Source organism: Neophocaena asiaeorientalis, unplaced genomic scaffold (assembly GCF_003031525.2).
Source record: "Neophocaena asiaeorientalis asiaeorientalis breed wild unplaced genomic scaffold, Neophocaena_asiaeorientalis_V1.1 scaffold263, whole genome shotgun sequence".
In the NCBI taxonomy this organism is placed as follows: Eukaryota; Metazoa; Chordata; class Mammalia; order Artiodactyla; family Phocoenidae; genus Neophocaena; species Neophocaena asiaeorientalis.
The window spans coordinates 889,781-898,552 of record NW_020175015.1 but is presented as its reverse complement, the minus strand read 5'-3'; positions in this window follow the sequence as shown (position 1 = coordinate 898,552).

The window sequence follows — 8,772 nt, the reverse complement described above, 5'->3', positions numbered from 1 at the left end:
CTTACATAAATACAATTCCAGCTGAGCCTGGTACCTAAAACTATAATCAGCTTATAAGAAATCCCAGTTATCACATTTTCCTCTTCGACTTGGGAACATTGCCCTATTTAGCTCCACGCAGTAGGGGACTGTAGAACATCACTAGACAGGGAGTTGAAGCCTTGGATTCTATACTCTGTTTCCATATACCTTGGGTAGGCCGTGTAATTCTTTGAGCTTCTAGTGTCCTCTCCCCCTCCCCCCCGCCCCCAGGTGAAAATTCTATTCTGTCAGCTACTTGAAGCTTTTGAAAGTGTAATCAGATAATCGTATTCTTACAGTGAAGAAGTTACTGTTAGACACAGGGGCCCCAAAGCTCATGGATATAGACAGGGAATAACCCTCTCCATGATGACTCCTTGGAATTCTTTCACATCAGTTATATTGTTTTCTTTATATATATAAACATGTATTTTATATTTTTTTATGAAAATTGAATTATGTTGAAATATGTTCTGTTTTTTTTTAACTTAATATTTCTTAGGTACGTTCCCTGTCAGTATACATAAGTCAAATGCATTTTTTTTTTTTTTTTTGCGGTACGCGGGCCTCTCACTGTTGTGGCCTCTCCCGTTGTGGAGCACAGGCTCCGAACGCGCAGGCTCAGCGGCCATGGCTCGTGGGCCCAGCCACTCCGTGGCATGTGGGATCTTCCCGGACCGGGGCACGAACCTGTGTCCCCTGCATTGGCAGGCGGACTCTCAACCACTGCGCCACCAGGGAAGCCCTAAAACATTTCTGATTACAAATAATATGAATGCTATAATCCCTTAAATCTGCCCATAAACCCCACTTTGAGATTTCTTAGGCTGCATGGCTATCTTAAGGTTTCTCCCTGACCAGTTGAGGCGGTATCCATTTGATAAAGAAGTGGGTTAGTAGCCCAGCCATGCGGTCATCCTGCGTGCACCCCAGCCCACCCACCTACCCAATTGTGGTATTCTAGGATAGTTTCCTATAGTTTCAAGTGATAGTTTATCACTTGACCAGGCTCAAGCCTCAGCATGGGTGCAATTTGTGAGGCTGCAGAGCACCTCTAGCCAGCTTTTGACACGTGCATCAACTGAGTGGTCACTCCAGCCAGTTTTGAATGTCGCTGGGCTGTTCTTTACTCTCTTTAGTAGGTCTGTAGCACCCCGTCCACCAGGAAACTGACATCCATCACATTTTCCTCTTGACTCTCAACTCCTCACACCTGCCGAGGAAGAACTTAGGTCTTCCAAGTATTTAAGACTGCTGAGGAGAGTGGGGAAAGACAGCTGTGTTTTTCATTATTTGTAAATTTGAGCTGCTAATGTTTATTTGACAATTGGTGCTGTATGTATTTTTAGAAACAATCTTTTTGCTTCAGAACAACCTTAGGGAATGGAAGAAAATGCAAAAGGTCCTTTGAATACACACAAGTTGTATTTTTCTCTGGGTCCAAGTTCCCACTCAATTTAGAGCTTTCTCTCACCAACTCTCTGTCATATTACCACTCCTGGCTAGACACCCCTTCCCAAACCTTGTCTCCCTGATGGAAGTTACCTGGGGAAACTGCTAATACCACAATATTTTTTGTAAAATATCTTGTCCCCGCTGACAGCCTCTAATGTTATTAAATAGAATATTCTTAACAATCCAGCCTGAAAGCACATGTGCTCAGGTGACTCCTCTGATATCCACAATTATTCAAGAATAATTGATGAGGATAATTAACCTCTTTTTATGCCATGGATCTTTTATGACAGTCTGGTGTTGTCTATGACCCCCTTCTCAGAATAATGTTTTAAATATATTATTGCCTGCTAATGAGGATTAGGGAGGTGGTTGTAGGCTCTTAGTACTGGGAAGTAGGTTCAAAGACAATTGCTCAGAAGGTGTGCTGCTTGGTGCTCACTTTCCCCTGAACAGGAGGACTTCCTGACTAATCTGGCAGTCATCTTCGGATTTGCCCCATCATAACTACTGACACTAATATTCATCCCTGGTGGGCAGCAGATTCCTCTTCCTTTCAGACAGCAGTTACAGAGACACACACCTACACAAGCATGAAAGGAGGGAAGTTCCCTGCTTCTGTGAACAGAAACCAGGTGAATTGTTAGAACTTTGGCTGGTTTGCTTGGGTGAGGAGGGATGGCAGCTGTTAGATGGTCTGGCAGCCAGCCCCCTCCTGCAGTTTATCGTGCCAACCTGAGATCCAGTCAGAGACAACAGTAAAGGTCTCAGAATTTTTTGCAGTGGGTCTTGGCTGCTGTAAGGGAGCTTTGGCTCTCTGGGGGAGATTTCCCTGTGACTGACAAACTCCTCTGGGAAACTGCTGATTAGTATTGAATAGTATTCAGTAGCAGTATTCAGGCTCTTAGTGCCCTGGATTTGGTTTATAATGCTGTCAAAGGTGACCCACTGGAGAATGAGAAAGTGCTGGGAGAGGCAATCTGCCATGAGCCCTAAGCATCCCTGCACATTCTTGCTTCATATGAATGCAAGACCCTGACCACTCTTTTCCTGGGCTGTATCTCAGTGTTCTGTTGATAGTGAGCCATCTTGAGAGAGGAGGTAATGTCTCTTCCCTGGGAGCAAGTTTGCCCACTGTTCACTATAAGTGTTGACTCCCCCAAGCTCAGAGTTCTTTTCCCATGACACAACCCACTGCACATGTAGGCATCCATCAAGGCCTATCTGCGTCACTTTTGCTGGGGCGGGGGGTAGGGGGAACTGGCATTGCTGCTTGCTGCGCTGTAAGTAATAAAGTTCTTTGATCCAGGAGTCTCATGTCATCTGCCAGTATCCATGAAAAAATAATAGGTTAACTTGTTAGTCTGCAAATAGGAAAATTTGAGATCCTTCATAGACTACTCTTGACAGTTTGGTAACAAGGATGGGATCCTGACAGACAAGGCTTTCCAGAAGAGAAAGGTCATGGGCCAGGTGAGGATATGAGAAGATAACCTGGGGTCTGGTAGCAAATGTTGCTGAGCGAGGAGAGGAATAAGCGTCCCTAGTTGTCCTACGTGTTAATGAATGCTTTGAGGCTGAGCAGTGAGAGGTAGGATTGAAACACATTGTCCAACTGGTACTTAGGTTGTTGCTCATTCTCTTTGGGGCAGGAGGAGGAAAGGATGTTTTGACAATGAGGCAGCAAGCCTGTGGCCCCAGCTGAAGGCAGTATGGCTGACTGATGAGTAAAGGCTTCCCCAAAGGTGAAATAAGTGGTGTCAGCAATAAGGATGTAGAGCTTTGAGTGGACCCAAAACATTAGGAGTCCAAGCAGGTAACCACTTGAAGCAAACGTAAGTACGTGACCTGATCCCTCTTGCTCCCTCTCCTACTTTAAGGAAAGAAGCCGTGTATGCTGGGGGATCTTTGAGGAGGGGAGGGATTCCTCTTTTCTAGCTCTGTTGGATATAAGTAGGTCCCCATCCTCCTTCGCCCCATGGGGACAGGGAGCCCTGGGCTCCTGTGAGGCAGATGCACAGTGGTGTGCAGGGGGGCAAAAAACCCCAAAATAACAGTCCCTGAGCTGCAGGTGCTTATCGGAGCCAAGAGGTACACAAGGGAAGAGGCAGCACTGACCCTGCAGGAGGAGTCAAGAGCAAAGTTCTTCTCACGGACCCAGCCTGTAGGTCAGCCCCTCCCACTCCTGTGATGTCCCCACACTCTTGGCTGGGAGAGAGCAGAGTCTCTTGGTGGCTGTGGCTGTGGCCTGCAACATACCTATTTTAAACTACTTGGTTTGGGTTCCCGTGATGAGGGCAAAGTACCTGAATTCAGCTGGTGAGGTTTGGACGCAGTTTGCAATGGGAAAGGAAAATTAAAACGACCTGTAGAGCCTCTAAACGGATTCAATGTACTAATGTTTTGTGGCTTTCGCATCAATGTGTTATTGAGAGCAACTGGACATTTGATTGAACTGTGAATGCTCTTAAGTCTCCCATTCTGCAGCTACTACTGCATAGAGAGAAGGGACCCCTGTCTCCTCTTGGGTAGTCTAACAAAAATAATATAGAATTCTAAGAGGAAAGATGAAAGCCACAGATTTAGTTGAAAACCTGGTGACTGCTGGAGTACTCAGGCCATTTCCCAGCACGGCAGTGTACTTTGCAGGCACCAAATGCCTCCTTTTAACAAGGTGGACAGCTGTTAGGCTACTACAGAGCTACTGCTGAAACTAAACACCTGACGAATAGAAGCCTCACAACTCTGGCCTAACATCCCCATTTTGGGCCATATTAACTCAGATTTGACAACTAACAAAAAGGAGCCCAGGGGCTTCCCTGGTGGCGCAGTGGTTGAGAATCCGCCTGCCAGTGCAGGGGACACGGGATCGAGCCCTGGTCCGGGAAGATTCCACCTGCCGCAGAGCAACTAAGCCCGTGCACCACAACTGCTGAGCCTGTGCCCTAGAGCCCACGAGCCACAACTACTGAGCTGTGTGCCACAACTACTGAAGCCCACACACCTAGAGCCCGTGCTCTGCAACAAGAGAAGCCACCGCAATGAGAAGCCCATGCACAGCAACGAAGACCCAACACAGACAAAAAAAAAAAAAAAGGAGCCCAGCAGTCCCCAAGTCAAGAGGAAATGGCATGTTCTGGGATGCAGCCAGCCTCACCATCTTAGTTTTACATGAAAAAGTGACAGCTACTCCCTCGGAGGAAATGTAGTCCCCACCTGGCTGCCTGAAGTAAAACTACTGACTCACTGGGGTCCTTGATCCCAAGGCATTTCTCCAATCAAATTCCTGGGCCTGATTCACTGATGTTGCAGTTAAGTTGAAAGCTGTTGGTGTCCAGTGACAATTCTGGAAGACTGACTACAGTAAGGGCTTGATCAGCACAAAGGGCTGAATTGAAAACTGTCACTCATACCCTAGACAGTATTACTGGGGACCAGACAGGTTATATTTTCACTGACTCTTGGCTGTTGCCAAAGGCCTGGTCTTCTGGTGTGTCACTTGGAAGATTACAGACTGTCAAAGATACTCTTCTTTGGGGCCCCAAAATAGAAATGAATTACAGCTATTAATTGAACTGTCTGGGTCATTTATGTGGGGGCCTATTCAGTGGGGGCCAACTACAGTCAAGCTGCCAATGGATCCATCATCGCACCAGACATGGCATTACATGCATCGTCACAGCCTTGGCACAAAGTTAAATGGCTTATGCTTCTGAGGCAGAGGCTACCACTGCATACCACACTTGTGACTCCTGTTTGTCTAGCCATGAGTGAGGCTACCTAGCACAGGGCATGGCCTCTACCCACTCCTGGCTGATTACCAGTAGTGCCTCACCACTCGTGACACTTTTTCAGGTTACAGGGTTGTTCTAGTCCAATCCACCAACTCCAACCACACTATTTTTGGTCTTGAAACCAATCTACTTTATGTTTTTCTTGTCTATATGCAGTCTGACTATGTTACACCTTTTATTGCAAAAGTCACCCAATAGTGGGCTAATAGTCAAGGTATTTGATGGACCTTCCACTCTTTCATCCACAAGCATATAGTGTTGTTGAGTGTTGGAACAGCCTACTCAAAAAATGTACTCAAAACATTTCTGATTCTACCTCTCATCTCATTCTAGTCAATACATCTTGGTAAGACGGTGTGGTCACTGAATGTGGCTGTCCCCAGATCAATCGCTTCCTCTTTACTGCTGTATTAGGGTTCTCCAGAGAAACAGAACTAATAGGATATGTTTGTGTATATGTAAAGAGATGTATTATAAGGAATTGGCTCACATGATTATGGAGGCTGAGAAGTCCCATGATCTTCTGTCTGTAAGCTGGAGGCCCAGGAGAGCTGCTGGTGTAGTTCCAGTATGAATTCAACGGCCTGAGAACCAGGAGAACCAATGTTGTAAGCTCCATTCCAGAAGCAGAAGAAGACTGATGTCCTAGCTTGAAAGCAGTCAGGCCGAGAAAGTAAATTCTCCCTTACCCCAACTCTTGTTCTATTCAGGCCTCCAACAGATTGGATAAGGCCCACCTACATCGGGGAGGGCAGTCTGCTTTACTGAGTCTACTGATTCAAATAGGAATCTCTTCCAGAAATACCCTCAGACATACCTAGAATAATGCCTAACCAAATATCTGGGCACTACCCCAGTTAAATTGACACAAAGTATCTGTCCCAGGCAAGCTGACACATACAATTAATTATCACAGCTGTTTACTGAGTAATGATCAGAATGAGAAGGGTTGGGGATTGTTGTACAGGTTTATCTTGAAAATTTAGTATATGCCCTGACCATTGTTGGGCATGATGTTTCTTTGCCCTAATAGCATTTGCAGGCCAGCCTAGGTGCTACATCCCCTGGGTGACAGCTAAGCCAGAAGGAGGCCTAGAGTCTTCACATTTAATTCTGGTTCAGCCACCTGGATTCTCTTGTTGCTTTGACATAGTCCTAGATCATAACATTTGGAAAAAGAGTCAACCCTGGAGCCTTCCTCTCAAAGGAAAATGGCCTAGTACAACTATCTCAAACTACTGCAAGCTCCTTAAACTCAACTAACTGCTAGGTTTGCTATCCCCCACAAGATGGCTCTGACCACAGTTTGATTCCTTTTAACCATTCCTTTTAACCTACTGAGAAGTCTTATCAGAAACATCAGGTGTACTTTCAGCTCCTATAGTCTCATGAAAAACACATGTCACAGGCTCTAGACATGTGTCCCTCACCCTCATTCTTGTAGCTATTGCTCAGTCATCCTGTGGAATGGACAGATGCTACCTGACTTGTGGCGTGGATGCATGGGATAGGTTGGACTAACCTATCAGGCAGTCTTTCCAAAAATAAGGACTGGTTTCAATGATTCTAAATGAACCGAGAGGGACTTCCCTGGTGGTGCAGTGGTTAAGAATCCGCCTGCCAATGCAGGGGACACAGGTTCGATCCCTGGTCCGGGAAGATCCCACATGCCATGGAGCAACTAAGCCTGTGTGCCACAACTACTGAACCTGCGCTCTAGAGCCTGCAAGCCGTGACTATTGAGCCTGCGCGCCGCAACTGCTGAAGCCCACGTGCTCTAGGGCCCATGATCCATAACTACTGAAGCCTCTGTGCCTAGAGCCCATGCTCTGTAACAAGAGAAGCCACCGCAATGAGAAGCCTGCACACCGCAACGAAGAGTAGCCCCCGCTTGCCACAACTAGAGAAAGCCCACATGCAGCAATGAAGACCCAATGCAGCCAAAAATAAATAAATATAAATAAATAAATAAATGAACTGGGAACTCTGAGGCCTACCAGGTGGGCAAGAGGTTTACATTAGGGACATTGTCAATCTGTGTCCCCTGAATGATGTAGATCCCACTTGGGAGGCCCCAGCAGTTGTAAACAGGGACATCCTATATGTCCCCAGGACTATACCTCCTTTGTGGAAGCCAGGCATTAACTTGCCTTCCTCCCTGAAAACATGGTGTCTTGCACCATAGGGAGGGTCATGATCAACCTTCAAGCATTTAAGGAAGCACCACCAGCAGATCATGTAGCCTTCAGATGACTGTGGAGATGGCTCCAACATGAGGCTACCCTTGGTTACACAGGGGAGCTTCCTGGAGGAGTGACCTATTCATTTATGCACTTCTGCAGGAGGTTATCCCTATTTTGAGAGTCGTCCTATTAGAAATGTTGATATGAAATTCGTTCCCAACTTTAGCTGAAGCCATCAATAATATACCTCAGCCCTGGAAGGCATTCAGTTGAACTTCAACTCACTGGCCACTGTGGTTATGAATGATAGAATTGTTCTTGACTTCCTTGTGAGCCAAGGAAAAGTCTGCAATGGCTAATATAACCTGCTGTACTTGGATTAATGCCTCAGGCAGGGTACAGGTCAATGCATAAACTAGAGAATACCACCTGGCTTTCCAAGATAGATCTTAATGGCTTATGGTTGATTTTTCGGTTGTTGTTTTTCCAGCTGGTTGGGTCCAGGCCCTTGGTTGTGGTTGAGGTCAATTCTGCAGATTGGTCTCATCCTGTTGCTTGGATGTGTACTTGGATAGTATCCTTAATTAAATGCTGTATGAGACCATTAGAATAGATTTGGTTCCATCTCTATCAGATTAATCAGAGTAGCCGATGAAGTGGCAAACTCAGAAAATTCATCAGAAGCCATCTGTACAAAGTGCTGTGGAGGCCAGAAGAGGAATAACTGTTTAGCATGGAGGCCTGGAAGGTCCTTATACAGGAAATGAAATGTATTTGATCTGAGCTATGGATGAGGAGTGGGGCCAAGTGTGCCCTCTTTACAGATGAGGAACCTGAGGCACAGAAGTTAAACAACTTGCCAAGCTTACTCAGCTAGGAAGTGGGAAGTCAGGATTGGAGTCAAGATCGCTTCACCTCCAAATATAGCGATTGCTACTAAACTTCACTGCCTCGGGCATTAGACTGAGACCAGCAAAGAAGAACTGAGAGAGATTTGGCATTAGCTCTAGATATTTTTCTAAAATTGACTTGGTGATCCAAGTTGGTGATTGTGTGCTTGGAGAGATCTGGTGAAAAACCCTAGGACTTTGTATGAACCAATCTTTAAAAATGAAATATTTTAGACAAATAATAAGGCTTAAAGAATAATAAAGTGAACACCCATGAACCCACTGCCACCTTTAAAAAATATATGTTACCGATACAATTGAAGTCCCTTGGGTTTTCTTAATCACACCCTACTTCCTGCACTCCCAGAAGTGACTATCATCCTGAATTTGCTGTTTCTTATTCCTTTGCATTTTCTTCACACGTGTCCA